Source organism: Vulpes lagopus, chromosome 19 (genome assembly GCF_018345385.1).
Source record: "Vulpes lagopus strain Blue_001 chromosome 19, ASM1834538v1, whole genome shotgun sequence".
NCBI classification, from domain to species: Eukaryota; Metazoa; Chordata; class Mammalia; order Carnivora; family Canidae; genus Vulpes; species Vulpes lagopus.
The window spans coordinates 29,750,129-29,770,397 of NC_054842.1; the positions used below are offsets into that span (position 1 = coordinate 29,750,129).

General features: G+C 37.8%; 1 protein-coding gene across 2 annotated transcripts in view; it reads right to left on the reverse strand.

Annotated features, from left to right (window-relative positions):
- The window catches only part of CPNE4 (copine 4), a 493,898-nt gene that overhangs the window by 468,479 nt on the left and 5,150 nt on the right, over nucleotides 1–20,269 (reverse strand). The window contains exon 2 of one of the 2 annotated variants that reach the window (XM_041733664.1): nucleotides 15,912–15,974. The exons of the other annotated variant lie outside the window; for it this stretch is intronic. The gene's annotated coding sequence lies outside the window, so the exon portion shown is untranslated. The remainder of the gene's footprint in view (nucleotides 1–15,911; nucleotides 15,975–20,269) is intronic. 2 annotated transcript variants of the gene reach the window in all.

The window sequence follows — 20,269 nt, forward strand, 5'->3', positions numbered from 1 at the left end:
AGCATTTGAGTCTGGGGCCATTCTCTGGGCACTGGCAAGGGACAGGCCAGACAACAAGCAAGTCAATGTCCCCAACAGTAACCTTAAACCAAAGAGGGAAGGAAACTGGTAGTCAAATATCCCAACTTGCTCATCCTTTCATGGGATGACTCTAAGGCATGTTCTGTAAAGTCTCTCGAGAAGTCTTCATTGAGATGGAGCCTCAGTTGCCTGGAGGAGTAACCAGTCATGAATGATCTTTATTGGCTTTCTGACCTTGCATGTCTACTGCCTCTCCACTCAATATTGCTTCCTGGAATAACTTCCCAAATACACCACTTGCACCAAAATTCTTGTCTCAGAGTTAGCTTTTGGGTAAACCCAAATTATGCATTATATAGCTCAAAGAAAAATTTTTAAAGTTCATCATTCTCTTTTTTAACCTTTCAGTCTACTCCTTTCACTAAGCAGAGGCAAATCATAGCCAGATCCCAACAGCCCCACTTCTCCAGAGGGCAGAGGAGTACTATGTTCTTGCCCTCCTTGCCAGGTCCTCTGTCTTTTCAGTTCTCTGCTGAGATTCCCTTTTCCTCCTTGATAACTGGGGACAAGCAGAGGAGATTATGCCTACTACAAATCATCTAAAAATCAAATACCTCGGCCTTTTTAATCTATATTTTATTAATATATATTAATTCTTGCTGGGGCCTTGTCAAGGGCCCTCCCTGGAGAACAATTAATCTAGTGTATAATAATTTTTTATGACTTCCTGGATTTTATACAAATTGAATTTTAAAGGAAAGCATAACTCATTTGGTAGGGATAGAACAGAAAGCAAATTCTTTGCCACCTGCCTACCACTTCATCTTACCTTACAGGAGATCATGATATAAAGTGAGAAAAGTAAGTGTATGCTAGTTTCACAGACTCATTTCCTCACTAAGCAAAGAGGTCTCTACCCAACTAGCTCAGATCAGAGGGTCATGTCTGTAGATCAGGAAGGAGGATGAGGGAAGGGAAGAGAGAAATGAGAAGAAGCAGGAACTACCATTTCCCAAGACCTAAGCAATGTGGTAGATCAATTCCTCGAATATGCCCCCCTCATGACTCCTCCCCATTAATCTATACAACAAGGGATATGCTGCCATTCATAGATAAGGAATCTAAAGCTTAAAGAATGGTGGTTTAAAGAATGTGACCAATATCACATATGTGTGATGTTAGAGACTGAATTTAAATGAGGCCTGTTTGACTCCAAAGCTCATTCTTTTTTAAAAAAAAATTTTATTTATTTATTTGAAAGAAAGAGTGTGTGTGTATGTGTGTGTGTGAGAGAGAGAGAGAGCACAAGCAAGGGGAGGGGTAGAGGGAGAGGGAAAAGCAGACTCCCCAATAAGCAGGGAACCTGATGAGGGACTCAATTGCAGGACCCTGGGATCATGATCTGAGCTGAAGGCAGATGCTTAACTGGCTGAGCCACCCAGGTGCCCTCCAAAGTTCGTTCTTTTTCCACTTCACCTTGTGATTACAAGCCATGTTTACTCTTTCATGTGAATACTTTCCAAAAGCAGAGAAAGCTTTTCCTGGTGGAACTTTCAGTAAGAGCATTTCCTAGCATCTGGGCAATCTCATAAGGGACTGTATCAAGAACACTAGTATGAACTCCCCTTACTTTTTCCACCCCAAATTTATCAACATATCAGAAAACTATTATCAATGCTACGAACATCCAGCCAGGAACACCTCTAAATTTAGTAAAAACAACAACAACAACAACAACTAAACTTAACTCCTAACAAGATAAATGCTCTAGCAGGTAAAGACAAGAGGTCATAGATTCTCCTTCCCCTAAATAGATAACAATAACAACAACTACACATTATTTAAAAAGTGAAAAGAACCAGCACAATCAATATTAAGATATAAACTTATAAAAATGGCAGCTGAGTCAGGGGAGTAAGCTGCAGAAAATTCTGGTGCAGCTTACTTAGCAGGATCAGTGCTGGGTAAAGAAAATTAATCAACAAATCTGAGAATAATCACAAACAGCCCTCAAGTCAGCAATTTGGGAAAGGTTATAAAAACTCTTTCAAGCCGTGTGCTTATCACCACAAGAACTCCAAGAGATGAGAGAAATCCCTAGTACTCTCTCTGAGCATCTTCCAGCTGAAAGAAATAAGAAGGAGGAAGGCAAAATGTTAGGACTACCTAGATTTGCCTCCAATAATAATAGGGACTTGCCAGGACAAGCCAAAATGTGTACTCTTAGGGTGTATGTGCGAGTATGGGGATAGGGCACACAGGGAACTGCAGATGAAGACACAGGTCTCCACTTGGAGCTACGAATAAGGAGTCAAATCTCTAGATGCTGGGTTTGTTTTTATTTTTTCATGGCAGGAATAGAAATAGGCACTGGGAAATGAGAGGTAAGTGGAAACAGAATATGAAATAACCAGAATGACCTCTCTGATGTAAGTACAGTCCATAATGACTTAGAGGGAAGAGCCAAAGAAAGATGCTATCCTTGTCCTCTCTCCCTTCCAAAAGAATAGAAAACAACCCCAACTAGGTGCAATGAGTCCTGAGAGGGGACATTTGACAAAGCTTCAGAAGAAAGAGAAGTCTCAGGTCCTCAAAACCTGGGACTCAAATCACACACAACCCAAGCCAACCTCTCTCCCAGTGGTCCAGGCTATTTCCCTAAACAAGCAGAACTCAAAATGTTCCAATCAAAGGACATAGGGTGACAGAATGTATTAAAAAAAAAAAAAAACAGGACCCACCTGTATGCTGCCTCCAAGAGATTCATTTTAGACCTAAGACACTTGCATATTGAAAGTGAGGGGATGGAGAAACATCTATCATGCAAATGGATGTCAAAGAAAGCTGAAGTAGCAATACTTATATCAGACCAAATAGACTTTAAAACAAAGACCAAAAAAATGAATAAATAAAACAAAGACCATAACAAGGGATAAAGGACACTATATAATAATAAAGAGGACAATCCAACAAGAAGATATAACAATTGTAATATTCTTGCTATATGCACCTAACACAAGAGCACCCAAAATACAGAAGATACTTAATAATAAACATAAAGGAACTAATCAATAATAACACAATAATAGTAAGGAACTTTAACACAGTACTTACATCAATGTACAGACCATCTAAACAGAAAATCAACAAGGGAACAATGGCTTTAAATGACACACTGGAGCAGTGGATTTAATAGATATATTCCGAATATTCTATCCTAAAACAGTGGAATACACATTCTTCTCAAATGCACACAGAATATTCTCCAGACTATATCACATATTAGTGCACAAAACAAGCCTCAACCAATTCAATAAGATCAAAGTCATATTATGCATCTTCTCAAACCACAATGTTATAAAACTAGAAGTCAACCATAAGAAAAAAAATCTGGAAAGGCCACAAATACATGGAGATTAAATAGAATGGTATTAAACAATGAGGAGGTAAACCAGGAAATAAAAGAAGAAATTAAAAGTACACAGAAACAAACAAAAATGAAATACAACAGTCCAAAATCTCTGAGATGCAGCAAAAGCAGTTCTAAAAGGGAAGTTTACAGCATCACAAGCCTACCTTGAGAAACAAGAAAAATCTCAAATAAACAATGTAAACTTACACCTAAAGGATCCAGAAAAAGAACAAACAAACCTTAAACCAGCAGAAGGAAATAAATAATAAAGATTAGAGAAGAAATAAAAGGAAACTAAAAAACAATAGAAAAGATCAATGGAACCAGGAACTGGTTCTTTGAAAAAATAAATCAGTAAAATTGATAAACCTCTAGCCAAACTTACCAAGACAAAAAAGAGAAAGGGCCCAAATAAATAAAATCACAAATGAGAGAGGAGAAATAACAACTGACACCACAGAAATACAAACAATTACAATATTATTCAAAACTATATGGCAACAATGTTATGAAAAACTATATGCCAACCTAGAAGAAATGGATAAATTCCTAAAAACATATAAACTACCAAAACTAAAGGAGGAAGAAGTAAAAAATTTGAACAGACTGAACTGGCAAAGAAATTGAATCAATTATCAAAAACCTCCCAACAAACAAAAGTCTGGGACCAGACAGCTTCACAGGCAAATTTTACCAAACATTTAGAGAAGAGTTAATATCTGCTTTTCTCAAACTATTCCAAAAAATACAAAAGGAAGGAAACCTTCCAAATACATTCTATGAGGCTGGCATTACCCTGATCCCAAAACCGATGAAGGCACCACACATGCAAAAAAAGGGAAGTATAGGCCAATATCTCTGTGAACATAGATGCAAAAATCTTCAACAAAATACTAGCAAACTGAATTCAACAACACATTAAAAAAAAATCATTTACCACAATCAAGTGGGATTTATTCCTGGACTGCAAGGGTGGTTTAATATTTGCATATCAAATAACATGATTCATCACCTCAATAAGAGAAAGGTTAAGAAACATGATCATTTCAGTAGATGAAGAAAAAGCATTTGACAAAGTATAAGATCCATTCATGATAAAAAAAACCTCAAAAAAGTAGGTGCAACCCAGAAAACCAATAATCCAATTTAAAAATGGGCATAAGGCATGAACAGACACTTCTCCATACATCCAGATAACCAACAGACACACATGAAAAGATGATCAACATCATTTGCCATCAGGAAAATACAAATGAAAACCGCAATGAGCAATCACCTCATACCTGTCAGAATGATTAAGATCACAACAACAGAAGAAACAAGTGTTAGCAGGGACATGGAGAAAAAGGAATCCTCATGCACTATTGGTAGTAATGCAAACAAGTGCAGCCATGTGGAAATGAGTATGGGGGTTCCCTAAAAAGTTAAAAATATATCTACCCTATGATTCCACAATGGCACTATGGGTATTTACCCAAAAAACACAAAAACACTAATTCCAAAGGATACATGCACCCCTATGTTTACAGCAGCATTATTTACAAAAGTCAAGATATGGAAGTAGCCCGTGTCCATTAATAGATGAATGGATAAAGAAGATGCAGTATATATATATATATATGCCATAAAAAGAATGAAATCTTGCCATTTTCAAGGACATGGATGGAACTAGAGCATATAATGCTTAACAAAATAAGTCAGTTAGAGAAAGACAAATACCATATCATTTTACTCACATGTGGCATTTGTGAAACAAAGGAGCAAAGGGAAAAAAAGATGAAACAGACAACAGACTCTTAATTATAAAGAACTGATAGTTACCAAAGGGGAAGGGAGTGGGTATTTGGGTTAAATAGGTGATAGGGATTAAGAGGAACACTTATGGTGATGAGCACCAGGTTATGTACAGAACTGCTGAATCAGAATCACTATACCATACACCTGAAACTGATATAATGCAGTATAAAAATTAACTGACGCTGAAATTTTTTTAAATGAGAACTCACAACATTCACATGACAAAGTAGCTCAAAGGACGACAATCAAGTTACTTATAGGAGTGGAGGAGAATGGAGGAAAATCTGTCCAAGTACTAAAATTCTGGGTAGAGTTGTCCGTATGAAGTAATGAAGATGAAAAGAAATGGTGTGGCATTAAGAGAATACACTACAGCTAAATGAGAGTAGGAGGGGCAGGGGGGCAGATAGAATATGCCAAAACTGGAAACCTAACATAGAAGAAAATTCTCTGGGAGTACTTCATGCTATAATCTTTCTATAAGATTCTGTAGCATATGAAATAAGACCACAAACCAAAGACAATAAAACAATGCCACGAAAACTGAGATTGCAACGATAAGGAAACAAGTCAGAGACCAAAACAGACCTATCATGGAACAAGGAGGATAAAACAAACAGCTGAAAACAATTACTAATATATAAGGAAGACTTAATATATAGTATAGGTAGAAGGGAAAAGACCCTAAAATATTAAGAAAAAATACAATAGATGCCGAAGACAGAAAAAAAAATGGCCCAACATAAGGCACATTATTGTTCCAGAAATAGAAAATTAAATAAATGAAACAAAATGTATTAAAAGTTATAGAAAAACTGTTGGACAGCCACATATAGAAGAATGAAACTGAACCATTTATTTGCACCATGCACAAAAATCACCTCAACATGGATTAAGGACCTAAATGTGAAACCTTATGAGACACCTGGGTGGCTGAGTTGGTTGAGTGTCCAACTGTTGGTTTCAGCTCACGTCATGATTTTGGGGTCCTGGGACCAAGACCAAGATGTCAGGCCCCACACTCATTGAGGAGTCTGCTTGAAGATTCTCTCTCTCCCTCTCCCACCATCCCTCTCCCCACTACTGTGTATGTTTGTATATCTGTACACTCTCTCTCTAAATAAGTAAATAAATATTTTTAAAAAGGAGCTAAATGTGAGACCTGAAATGATAAAGCTCCTAGAAGAAAACATAGGCAGTAATTTGACATCAGCAGTAGAAATATTTTTTCTAGATGTCTCTCAGGCAAGGGAAACAAAATCAAAATTAAACTATTGAGACTATGCCTAAGTAAGGAGCTTTTGCACAGTGAAGGAAACCATAACAAAACAAAAAGGCAACATACTGAATGGGAGAAGATATTTGTAAATGATATATCCAATAAAGGATTAATATCCAAAATATATCAAGAACTTATACAACTCAACACCCAAAAATATGAGCAATCTAATTAAAAAAATGAGCAGAGGACATGAACAGACATTTCTCCAAAGACATAAGATTTCCAACAGGCACATGAAAAGATGCTCAACATCATTCATCATTGGGAAAATGCAAATCAAAACCAATGAGATATCACCTCATACCTGTCAGAATGGCTAAAATAAAAAAGACAAGAAGGTAATAACCTATAGGTGAGGATGCGGAAGAAAAGGGAACTTGATGCACTATTGGTGAGAATGCACACTGTTGCAGCCACTGGGGAAAACAGTACAAAGTTTCCTCAAAATACTAAAAATAAAAATACCATACAATCCAGTAATTCTGCTACTGGCTATTTACCCAAAGAACACAAAAACCCCTATGTTTATTGCAGCATTATTTATAATAGCCAAGATATGGAAATATCCCAAGTATCCATCAATAAATGAATCAATAAAGATGTGGTATGTATATACACAATGGAATATTACTCAGCCATAAAAAAACAAAGAAATATTTCCACTTGCAACAACATTGACCTAAAGGGTATAATGCTAAGTGAAATAAGTCAGAGAAAGATAAATACAGTATGATTTCACTCATGTGGAATTTAAGAAATAAAACAAAGGAAAAAAAGAGACCAAAAAACCAGACTTTTAAATAGAGAACAAACTGATGGCTATCGGAGGGGATATGGGTGGGGGAATGGGTGAAATAGGTGAAGGTGATTAACAGTACACTTATCATGCTGAGTAATATATAGAATTGTTTAATTACTGTATTGTATACCTGAAACTAATATAACCCAAAACTAATATATCTATAAAAAAATAAGAGTTGTACAAGAGCCATTCCCTGAAATAAGGAAAAACTACAAACTGAAAGGACACAGAATGTTCCAGGAAAAAATAATAATTGTAAAAGAATTATTGAAATCATAGTTAAGTTATTGGACTCTGAGGCTAAAAGAAAATTCTCCAGGTATTTAGTAGACAAAAAAGCAAGTCATAAGAACAAAAAAATAGTCTGCCTTCAGAATCTCCCCAGCAGAGTTTAATGATAGAAGTGACCAATGGCTACAAAGTTCTGAGTTCAAGAAACTCTGACCCAAGACAATCCTACAAAATTAAGATGTCTTTCTAGTACAGAGGAACCAAAATAATTGCTTTCACCATGAAAGAGTTAAGATGCCTTGAGATGCCTTAAAACAAACAAAAACTCCCCAGTGATTAAATCAAGCTGATAAAACATTAAATCAAAATACAGAATTCAAGAATAAAGGAACTATAGTTAAAAGGACTAACTCCTTTTAAATAAGGTAGAATTAAACAATTATGGGAATTATGCTACAAAATAGAAGTAAACTTTGGGGTTTTTTTTAAAAAAAGCTTTTATTTATTTATTTGACAGAGAGATAGAGCCAGAAAGCACAACTGGAGGAATGGCAGAGGGAGAGGGAGAAGCAGGCTCCCCGCTGAGCAGGGAGCCTGACTTAGGACTCATTCCCAGAACCCTAAGATCATGACCTGAGCCATAAGGCAGATGGTTAACCAACTGAACCACTCGGGTGCCCTGAAGTAAATGTTTTAAATCTTGGTACGCTAAAAATAAAATACAGCTAAAGGAAATCAGAGTGTAAGGGAAAGAAAAACAGGAAAAAAATTATAAATGTGCTTTTCCCTGTTTCGTAGTAGAAAACAATCAGTATTGTATAAACATATAACACGTAAAAACCATATTGACTCCTACCTGTCAAGGTTTCTACCAAGTATTTCCTTAGAGAGAGGAAGTGGGTCTCAAATTTTAGGATCCACAGAATTCCCTAGAGGACTTGTTAACAGTACAGATTGCTGGGCTCCACCTGTAGAATTTCTGGTTCAGTAGGTGTGGGCTGATGCCTGAGAATTTACATTTCTTTTTTTTTTTAAGTGATTTTTTAAAATGTATTTATGGGAAAGAGAGAGAGAGAGCATGCGTGCAGGAGGAGAGAGGGAGAGGGACAAGAAAGCTCAGCACTGAACACAGAACCTGTCTCGGGGCTTGATCCCAGGACCCTAAGACCATGATCCCAGCTGAAACCAAGAGTCAAATGCTTAATCAACTGAGCCATCCAAACACCTGGAGAACTTGCATTTCTGACAAGTTCTCAGGTGATTGTTGATGTTGCTGGCCAAGGACTACTGCTTTTACACAAGGAGCTTTTAGGAACTAGATTCTCTTGCAAAATCATTGTTTTGGTTTTGATTTAAGATAGTTTAATAATTTTTACTTAAAATGACATATATAGCATGATCTCTTAATATAATCATAATTTCCATCTAACCCACCTACTTTTTTCTATTGCATATGGTGAAAAGAGGGGAGAGAAATGTTTAGAATGATGGTTTATGTTAATGGTGGTTTATTCTCAGGTGGTGAGATTTGGAGGAGATCTTATTTGTACTTTTTTTAAAAAATCATTTGAATCTCTTAGAATGAGCTTATGAGACATTTTTTACAAAACAGCAAAGTCATTAATAGCAGTAAACTACAAGATCAGAAATATAACTTATTCAATTCAGATTTCAGTTTCTCAGAGTGACTCCAAGACACTTGTTTGGAAGATCATGGCAGTCTCCTATGAGGTAAGCAATTCAGATCAAACACTTACTTCAGCTCTACTACCTCTTGTTACAAATCTCATGTTTAACTGTCTGCTGCATGAAACCATGCCTTTCCTTAGTGATCCTAGAATTGGCTCTTCCAATTTCTTACGGGTTTTGGTGAACAAGTTCCAATGTACAGCACAGGGAATATAGTCAATATTGTAATAACTTTGTATGGTGACACGGTAACTAGATTTTTCTTGGGGATCATTTCATTATGTATAAAAGTATCAAATCACTGTGACATACACCAAAAACTAATAGGATATTGTAGGTTAGTTATACTTCAATAAAAAAGTAAAAAGTAGAAGAAAATGGATAATGTATTTTTTAAAAAAAGATATTCTATGTCCTTTCAAATTTTACACCCCTTCATTCCTATTCTGCTTCAGCCTTACAAAAGATGCTTCATGGGTTTTCTCACCCCTTGTCCTGACACCCCCAATTCCTCCTGATTCACTTTAATTACCCTTATCTGGGTATGTTTTGCAACACTACTACCATATATTGTTGGATACACTTAGCTATTAAATAAAGAAAAGCCTTCTCCCATAGGCTTGATAAGTACAGTCGACCTTGAACAACACAGGTTTGAAATGCAAGGGTCCACTCATATGCAGATATTTTTGGATAAATACAGTACTACAAATGTATTTTCTCTTCCTTATTATTTCCTCAATGACATTTTTCTCTAGCTTACTTTATTGTAAGAATAAACTACATAACACATGGAACATACAAGATATGTATTAACAATTATTTTATTGGTAAGGCTTCTATTCAACAGTATGCTATGAGAAGTGAAGTTTTTGGGGAGTCAAAAGTTTTACATGAATTTTCGACTATGCGGGTGAAGGGGATTGGCACCACTAACCCCTGCATTGCTCAAGAGTTAAGTATACCTTATGCTTTGGTTCAAGAGCTGGAAATGAGAAAAAAATAAAACAATTATGAGCTGCCAAATTACATTGCAACTTAGAACAACTTCCCATCATGAAGGAAATACAGATGGCATGACCACTACTGAAATAAGAGTAGAGAAAAGCACCAATAGCAGTGAATCACCATGGCCCAATGTCAGTAGGTAAAAGCTTGCAATAGAATCTGATAATTGAACTGGAACTCCTTTGTGTGGTGGTGGCATTGGGGGGTAAAGGGAGAGAAAGGAAGTAAGTGAATGGATGAGCCACTATGGCTACTAAAGAAGGACCAGCAGGGCCAATACTCCATCAGAGCAATTTAAAAAAAAAATGAGAGAAAAGAAAGGAAGGAAGGAAGGAAGGAAGGAAGGAAGGAAGGAAGGAAGGAAAAGAGAGAGAGATGGAGGGAGAGAGAGAGAGAGAGAAAAGGAGGAAGGGAGGAAAGGATTTATGATCTGATCTTGGTTTCCAGTTTGACCCCTAATATGCAAATGGGGGTTGAGTGTGACCCTATCATCAGTTTCCATAACTCTTTAACTCACTGTTTTGTGGATCCTCCCAATTCTGATTTTTGAGTCTTTGATTGCATGTGCCTCTTTCTCTCTGAAAACCAGGATATTAGAAACCATTCCCTACCAAGAGCTCCAGCTCTTCTCTTTGGCCACATTCATCACCAGCCAGCTGCTAGCAATCCTCACCTGAAAGATCTCATACTTCTTTCACTTGGCTGGAGGAGGAGACAGCCATCTCTGAGAGAGCAGGTAGTGTATATAGTACATTTTGCTGAAGGCTGACACAGAGTTTCTTCACTTTTCTCCTGGCATTGGACTTTCTGAAATTTATAAGGCAGCCAATCTTGCAAATTATCTTTATCTGTTCCCATTCTATCCTGAGCAAGAGTTGAGTTTGCTCTTTGCACATATCTCCAGCATTTCAGCCTCACCCATCCTATTTTGCTTGATTCTAGACATTTCACTATGCCTTTTCCCAAGTGAGCTGTTTATCAATACTCTGGTCGGTTATCCCCAAACAGATTACCAATGGAGGCCTGGGTGAATGCATTCCCGTAGTCCCCTAAAACCTTCTCTTTTTTTTTGACATCTTCAGAATGTTACCATTTTCCTGTTTTCCTCCCAAGTTCATTTTCTACCAAGTTTGTCAAACTTGCTGAACCAAAGGAGGTGTAAAGAATGTTTTCATATGCTATACCAAGATTTTTAAGTCATAGAAGCAAAACACACACTAGGTTTACAATTGAAAGACTTGGATTGCAATACCGTTTTCCATCTCTAACTAGTTCTATAACCTTAGATATAGAGGTACAGCTGAATATAACCAAAACTCTTTGGGCTGCATCTTATACATCTGTTAAAAGCAAACAAGAATACTCAAGCTGTGTTCTCACAGGACAGTTGAAGCAAGACAATGAATGTAGAGGTAATCCAGTATTGATAATTCCTCTGGAAAGGAAAGGTCATACTATGGTAGCAGACTGAAGAACAGTTCTTGGAAATAACCCTATTCCCTCTGTATCTTTAGTTTCTTTTATATTAAAGGAAGGGGGAGAAATAAGTGGGGAGAAAGACTTTGCAACTTGACCTCAGGTAATAGGAATTTATTGATTCAACATTAATTATCTCTTGTGTGTATGCTTACAATATATCTATCATATGTATTGCTAAGTACAGTAGACTCATATTTGATTGAGATTTTGATCCTCACTCAAAACCTGAAAATTTAATTAGGGGCACAGATGAGAAAATAGACAATTTCAATACAGTGTGATAAGTGCCATGATTAAAACATGCATGCATCATTATCGAAAGCACAGAGTGGGCCTTTGGAACTGACCTAAGAGATAAGCTAAAGAAGATTTCTCAGAGGTGCTAATCCTCAGCCAAGTCTTGAAGAACCAAAATTTGAATGTTGAAGTCCATATTCCTGTTTGGTCTTCCAGCTCATGTAGAGCAGAAAGTTAGCAAGGGTGACAGGCAGTCATGTTGTAGGTTCTGAAGGATGTGAGCCTACCTGCAGGGTATTATGACATGGGGAATGAGAAGCAAGAATGAGGCATTCACTGTCAGGCTGGAAATGAGCTCACTATGGCTCGGGGCCATGCCTGAAGGATCAAGAAGCAGACCCCAGCAGAACAAAGGGGGCACCTTTGCAGTGTCTTATTTTCATGGATAACAACATTAACATTCAGAGGAAGATGAATGAAATTCATGTGAGTTAAGTTGAAGATATAGAGTTACAGAGTATAAATATAGTCGAATCATCAAATGTTAGACATAAGAGGAACCTAAAAAAATGTATTAATCTAGTCCAACTCTTTATTTTATAGATAGAAAGCAAAATCCATACCTGAGGTGACTTGCCTAAAGTCTCACATTTCGTTATTAAGCAGAATTGGGACAATCTACAAATAAAGCCACCATTTTCACTGAGTCTCCACTCTGTGTCAGATACCTCAAACTGGACCTCCAAGTCGGAGGAATCAGACAACTTATCTTAGCTCACAGGACAAGCAAATCATGGGTCAGAGATTTTGATATTGGTCTGGCTCCTAAGAAAATCTGAGTTCATTTTGCTACATTGTGCTGTTTTAGGTCTCTCCCAAGGGCTAGAGAAATGCAGAGATTCACCAAAATGTACACCTCAGGATTTGAACCAAAACCAATGCCTTTTCAGTACTCTGAATTTACTTGCATAGGCTTATTTTTTAGCCCTTCTGAGCTACTCTAGCCTGAGTCAGACACTATTCTCTAGAGTATGTGTACCAGGAGGCCAGCATTAAAAGCTCCTCACCATATTCCAGAGTAACAGTAGCTGAGATAAGGCTTTGTTTGACGCAAATTCAAGCTGCTTTTGTGACGAGGACATAAAGATATAACTTTGGACAAACGTTCTTTTACCAGCATACTGTAATTACACATTATCATGTAAATTGTCTTTGATTGGATTCTTTCTTTTCTGTACATATAGATATTGGATTAATTAAAATAATAAAAACAGTCCATCTTCTGCAGAGCCTCACTAGTTCACATCAGTTTCTCAAGACAATGGGGAAAAACAACTGTTAGAAGTACCAATGAAGAAGGAATATTGGCAATTCTTTAATAATCTTCTACTACTTTGGGCTAGTTGAGGAATAGGGTTCTTAGGTTAGTGGACATAGTGAGTCAATATGCCTTGAACTGAGGTCAGTTCTGCACTGGAAGAGGAGGCCTGGGATCGAGCCCCATGTTGGGCTCCCTGCTCAGCAGAGAGTCTGCTTCTCCCTCTCCTCCCTGCTCCTGTTCTCTCTCACTATCTCTCTCTCTCTCTCCAATAAATAAATAAAATATTTAATAAAAAAAACAAAGCAATAGATTAGTGGATTAAAGAAACACAATGTGTACAGCCTAGATGAAATTAGATAAGGTTCTAAAGGATCAAACAAATGCCTGTCGATATTCCCATTTATTCATCAAATGGAATGATTACTAAGTCAGTCATTACTATGGTGCTGGGAAAAATTATGAAGTAGAAAAAAACAGAAACTAAAGCTAAACACTAGACTCATGGAGGTCTTATGATTGGAAATGGGGGAGAGCATATACACATATTTGTGCATATAAATGTCAGGTGACAGTAAATGATATAGGGAAATAAAGCAGAGGAGAGGAATGGGAAGAGTACCAGGGGGCTGCAGATTAAACAGGTTGTCACAGAAGGTGTCACTTGAGCAAGGACCTAAAGTTTCTAAAAAATCAAGGCATCTTGTTATCTAGAGATAGATTGTTTCAGGCAGAGGATAAAATATGTTCAAAAGTTCTGAGGCACAAAGGTTTAAGAAGCTATTAGGAGCTTCTTGTAGCTGGAATGGAGTAAGCAAGGGAGAAAGAAGTGAGAAACAGGGCCAGAGAGATAATGAGAAAGCAGATCCCAGTGCCATTCAATAGAACTTTCTGTAATGATAGAAATGTTCTGTATCTATGCTCTCCAATATGGTAGGCACTAGCCACAGTGGGGCTACTGAGCACTTTAAATGGGACTAGTGTGAATTCTTAATTGTATTTAATTTTAATATACCTAAATTTAAATTTAAATATGGCTTTCATAGTGGATAGTGAAGAGCCTTGTAGGTCATTGTCAAGATTTTGGGTTTTACTCTGAATAAGATGGGAAGAAACCATAGGAGAGCAGAAGAGTAACATCATCTGACTTGGATTTAAAAGGATCACTATGCTCCAATGAAAACAGACTGTAGGGTCAAGAGCAGACTCAGGGAAGCCTGACTTAATCCAGGTAGGATATGATAGTACATGCTGAATGATAACTCAGATGGGGTGGGGGGCTGTGGTGGCAATGGTTGAATTCTGGATATAATTTAAAGATAAAGCCCAAAGGATTTGCTGCCAGATTGGATGTGGGATATGAGAGTCAGAGAAGTTCATAGGTTGTTGTCAGAGCATTCCACAGAGCACTGAGAGGAAAAGATTCTGAGAACTACAGGTTTGGAAGCCTCATTTCTTCTGTCATTGGTAGCCTAGAAATTTTTGGAATAAATTGAGATTATGCCTATGTTGCAAGGTCATTTGAGATTAAATGAGATCATATATGCAAAGTGTCTAGCATGAAGCTTAGCACACAGTAGGTCCTAACATGTTAGTTTTCTTCTCCAGGAAGCCAGAGACCCTTCAACAAGAATTCTATTGACTAGCAAGGGTCAGCACTTTTCCTATAAAGAACCTGATAGCAAATATTTTTGGCTTTGCACACCATACAGTCTATGCCACAACTATTAGACTCTATTGAAACAAAAGCAGCCAGAAACACAAAACATAAATAAATTAGGCATGGCTATAATAAAACTTTATTAGAACAGATGGATGGCTGTATTGGCCTTTGAGCCATAGTTTGCTAACCCTTGGTTTGGAAGAAATATTCATTTACCCTAAAGGGCCACTTTAGAGAGACATATAGGGTGGCCCATATGTCTCACTTAGCAGCAGTTCTAGTATACATCCACAGCTCCAGCATGATTATTAATACAGCCTCTTTTCACTGTCAAGAGTGTCCCAATTTAAACAATAAACTATATGGCTGCGGATGTACACCTCCTTGTCCTACATAGAGACAAAAATGGGTAGTGTGGTAATTCCAGAGCTCTGTTGGTAGTTATGCATTGTTTTTAACTTATGAAATAAAGCCAAGTTTTACTGAGTGCCTATTTTGCTCAATGCTCTAAAAAGGACCTAGAGGAAGACCGCAAAATACATGTCATACCCCTCTCTTCCATACCCATAGCAGGCTTCACTAATTGATTGTGACAGTCCATTCCTAAGCCAACTCAAATACAGCCCCACCATTTTTTTTAAACACACTGCTCCTGGCAGCCACGACCAATAGTACCAAGATGAAATCTCGGTCATCTTGGCCTTAAAGCATAAAGCATGGCTCCTTTTCAACAATACTCACACTCTAGCTAAGAAGGTCAAGTTGCAATATATATAATTCTAAAGTAAGTCTGACTATGATAAGTAGTACAAACAATAGATATGATAAGCATTCTTAGTGGAAATTTTCATTTTCTGAGCCTCCTATGAAATAATAGTTTTATTTCCCTTAAGGAAAGCACAAGAACTTCCCAACATTATGTAGTATTTCATGGTCTCTTTTTTAGAAGTTTAGGAGATTGAAAAATGTTACCTCAGAGAGGATAAAAGCAGCTCCATTCAATTTTTCTGCTGTTTAAAATGGTAATTTTTCTTCCTGCCATGCAAAAAAAAAAAAAAAAGAAGAAGAAGAAGTAGAGGAATTTGTTTCACGATTAATATGGTATCCTTTCATTCTCTTCACATTAAGATTTAGGGAATGTCCTCAAAGAGAAGCATTGAAAAAATTCTATAGTCTAACTGACCAGTTCTAGATACATCTGAGTTTCAAGGTTTGACCAGTCAATAAAAATATTCTGAAGGCACTTGTGCAAAGAACACTGAACTAAGAATTACAAAAAGATACAAAAGAAGTAAAATAAAAAGAATGATGAGCAACTCCCTACCTTAACCAGGTGCCTTATTGTAGTACATAAATCCTTGAGTTTAGATGGCAGCCCTGCAAAGGAATCTATAGCATATCTATAGGATGAAAAGAAGAATGTAATTGACCCTTTTTTACAAAAGGTAAGTTCGTCTACAAAATTTACCTCTGACCTAACATCATCTGTATTGTTTACCAACTGCCTCCAATGTGCCAACATGGAATAGTTTACTGTCAAGTACCAGAACCACACATTAAGCCTCCCCTTTCAGCCCTGGACTCATACAATATAGCTCCCTCAACTAAAAAGTGGTGTGTATGTAAAAGGTATCAACATTGTTTTTTTTTTTAATTTTTATTTATTTATGATAGTCACAGAGAGAGAGAGAGAGAGAGAGAGGCAGAGATACAGGCAGAGGGAGAAGCAGGCTCCATGCACCAGGAGCCTGACGTGGGATTCAATCCCGGGTCTCCAGGATCGCGCCCTGGGCCAAAGGCAGGCGCCAAACCGCTGCGCCACCCAGGGATCCCTATCAACATTGTTAATTGCCTCGCTCAAGGACTGTCTCCTCCTGCCATGTATACACACACACACACACACACACACAACACAACACATATACACAAAACAGCTGCCTCTGGGGAACCCACATCTTCGCTATCCTTTAATTTTCAAACAGAACTAACAGAGCCCTGACTCTACTTTCCATGGCAAACCTACCACCCACACTCTTCCTCTTCTCCTTGCTCCCTACAGTGTTTCTGAGGATTCCCATAGGTCTTAATCTGTCCCTTGCTCATCTCATCTTATGATCCAGTTTCCTGCTTTTCTGGAGTTTTCCATCTCTACCTTGCACCCCTCCTCCTCCAACTGCTCTGTCTTTTCTGCACATAGGCAGTCCCTTGGGAATCCATCCTGGTCCTTCATTCCACACAAAGCACCACTGACTTAGGCAGGCCTGTATAACCAAACATCACCCAAAGTTTGAAGCAATGGAATGGGGACTACAATAATTTAAGACATCTTAAAATTTAAAAGTAAGACATTTTTCTCTAGCTGTGTTTCTTCCCTTAGGCATTGTCTTCCTGCCAACTGAAGAGACTCTGGTTCTCTGTAGCTGTCTCTTTCTCCTAGTTCCCTTGCCTCTCACATACCCTATCCATTCCTGAGTGCCCCCTAGAAATTCAAAATTCCCCTCCATTTACTAGGTTTATTATTCAGAGCAATCCTACTGTTCCTGGTAATACCCTCCACTCCTTTGAGATGATGCTCTGGGAGGGTGGGCACTCCAGTTTCACTCTCAAAAGAAGTTATCAAAGTAGATTACTAATGCTTCACCTCCTTTGATGTAAAATAAAATCCTCCCCAGACTGGAAAAGTGACTACACTCAATTTTTCTGCTGTTTAAAATGGAAATTTTTCTTCCTGCCATGCAAAGAAAGAAAGAAAGAAAGAAAGAAAGAAAGAAAGAAAGAAATAGTAGAATGCCCTGAGAGAGAAGCATTGAAAAAAATTCTATAGTCCAATGGACCAGTTCTAGATATACCTGAACATAGATGCATGTTTCTGATGACACAAATATGCATTTCTGGATAGGGATTTTTTCTAGCTTTATCAGTGTCATTACATATTGTTTTCTTAGATTAGAAAAACTGAGTCCCAATAATATCAGTATCTAAAGACAGCATAGTAGGAGGAATTGGCACCAAGAAGTTATAATTTGCAATTGGGTGCTGTCCTTAGATTGCCGTAGGTGTGTTGGGGGAGGTATATTTGTCTTTGCATTGTGATCTGAAGCTAGAATCAGAATAGAATAAAATTAGGAAGTGTTTCCTTCTTTGCAAAATGGAGGATTTCCAGATCCTGCCACCTCACCCTCACTGCCTAAGCCCAGAAAACAGAGAAAGCCTTACACAGAATTTTCAGGAACATTTCACAGTCTACCCTTTGGGAATGGTCTTAAAGAATCCCATTGCAACAAGCCAAACAGTGAAGGTATGCAGGAAACATAGAACAAAGACAAGATTCTAGTTGACTTGAAATTTTCTGTAGTGTCAGGTCACTAGGAACAGGGACAATATTTTGAGGACTTTTTGATTCAAACTCAGGATTACTAAGTTATGAAGATGACACTAAGGATGGGGTAGATTTGAGGCTTAAAGACTGTCTTTTCCTTTCTTCTTCACTCAATAAAGGGATAATACATTTAGCTAACCTGTATCTACCTACTATTTGTCAGGCTGTGTGCTGTTTTATTTGTAATATATCATTTACCCTCTACAATGAACTCATGAGATAAGTATTATTCGGTCTTATTATTATCTCCATTAGATTGAAAACAACTGGACAAATAATCCAGTGAGTTTTAAGCAATATAAATCTAAACAGTAATTATGGATGGAAGGAGTAGTCTGGGGAAAACCCAACAAAGGGAGCCTGAAGTAGAAAAGGAACTGCAACAGGAACCAACATTTGTGAGTACCTACTACACATTGGGCAACAGTGCGCGTTTTCTTTATTTGCTCTACAAGAACCCAAAGGGTTATTATTATCTACATTTTACAAGTAAAGAAACCGACCACAGAGAGATCAACCATCTTATCTACGACCTCAAAACTAGTCAGTAGGATTTGAACCAACATCTGTCTAATTCCATTGTACTAAATATTTGGGAACACAGCTGAAGGGCAGTCCTAATTCAACAGCTAGTTTTTCTAAGTCTTATTTCAAAGACCCAAGATTTGCCTGATGAAGCCAGAGAATTATGGAGCTATTCTTTTTTTAAAAGATTTTATTTATTTATTCATAAGAGACACAGATAGTGACGAGATATAGGAAGAGGGAAACGCAGGCTTTTCCCCGACAGGGAGCCTGGTGGGGGACTCGATCCTAGGACCCCAGGATCATGACCTGAGCCAAAGGCAGATGCTCAACCACTGAGCAATCCAGGCATCTCTATGGAGCTATTCTTAGATATAGATACCTGGTTTAAAACACATAGATCTAGAATAACTATTATATATCCTAGTAATGACCTTGTAACTTAGAGTAATCTGATTCCAGCTTCTTGCAATTTCTTTTTCAGAGAGCATACTGAATCTGTTCTGCTTCTATTGAACTAAATGGAACATTCCAAGGATTCAATGGATGGGACCTTTCTTCTCAGTCATCCCCATGATAACAGCATAAAGTCACAGAGGTGGGAACACAGCTAAGGGGCCAGTCCCCCAGCCAGATGGCAACACAGCCTTTACATTTTTACTCCTAACCTTAATTTCTGGTCCCAAGATTACCCTTTCCATGTGCTGTCCTCTTCTTCCACCTCCCTTCTGACTTCACAATCACCATGAACTCCCAAATCAGTATGCAGGCACCAGCACATAAGGTACCAATGCTGCCTCCTCAGGCGGTATTCTAAAAAGCAGTGGGGAAAAATATTTTTTTCAACACATGATTTAAAGAAATCATAACTGAGATTTTGGGGGGGAAGGAATGTCTGTATGCATGATTGTATGTATCTATTTGCATGTATGCATGTGTATGTGTCCTCTGGTGCCTTAAATTTCTGTTCTAACAGATCTCAGGATTCATTTAGCAGATGGTCCGCCAAGAGCCTGATAGAACCTAACCTCCCACGTTAAATGTTTATGGAACTGCTGATCAGAGGTGGCAGCGGAGTAATGGGGAGAACTCAGAAAATTCCAGGAAACAATCAAGCCCTTTTTATTTAGAATATCAATTGGAACATTTATTTGTAGCACTTTATAGCTTATGAAATGCCTTCATACCCACCATGGCATTTGATCTTCTCAACCACCCTTCAGTGTATATATTTATTTCAATTCCATACATAAAGCAAATGAGACTCAGGAGGAAGGATGGGTCCAAGGCCACAGTTACTAAGTGGGAAAGAGAAGGTCTCCCCATTTCATGACCCTCAACTTCAAATTTCATATCCTTTTCCATCTACCACACTGCCTATTCCTGTCTTCCCAAGAGGCACAATGAGAATAATGAAATGGACACA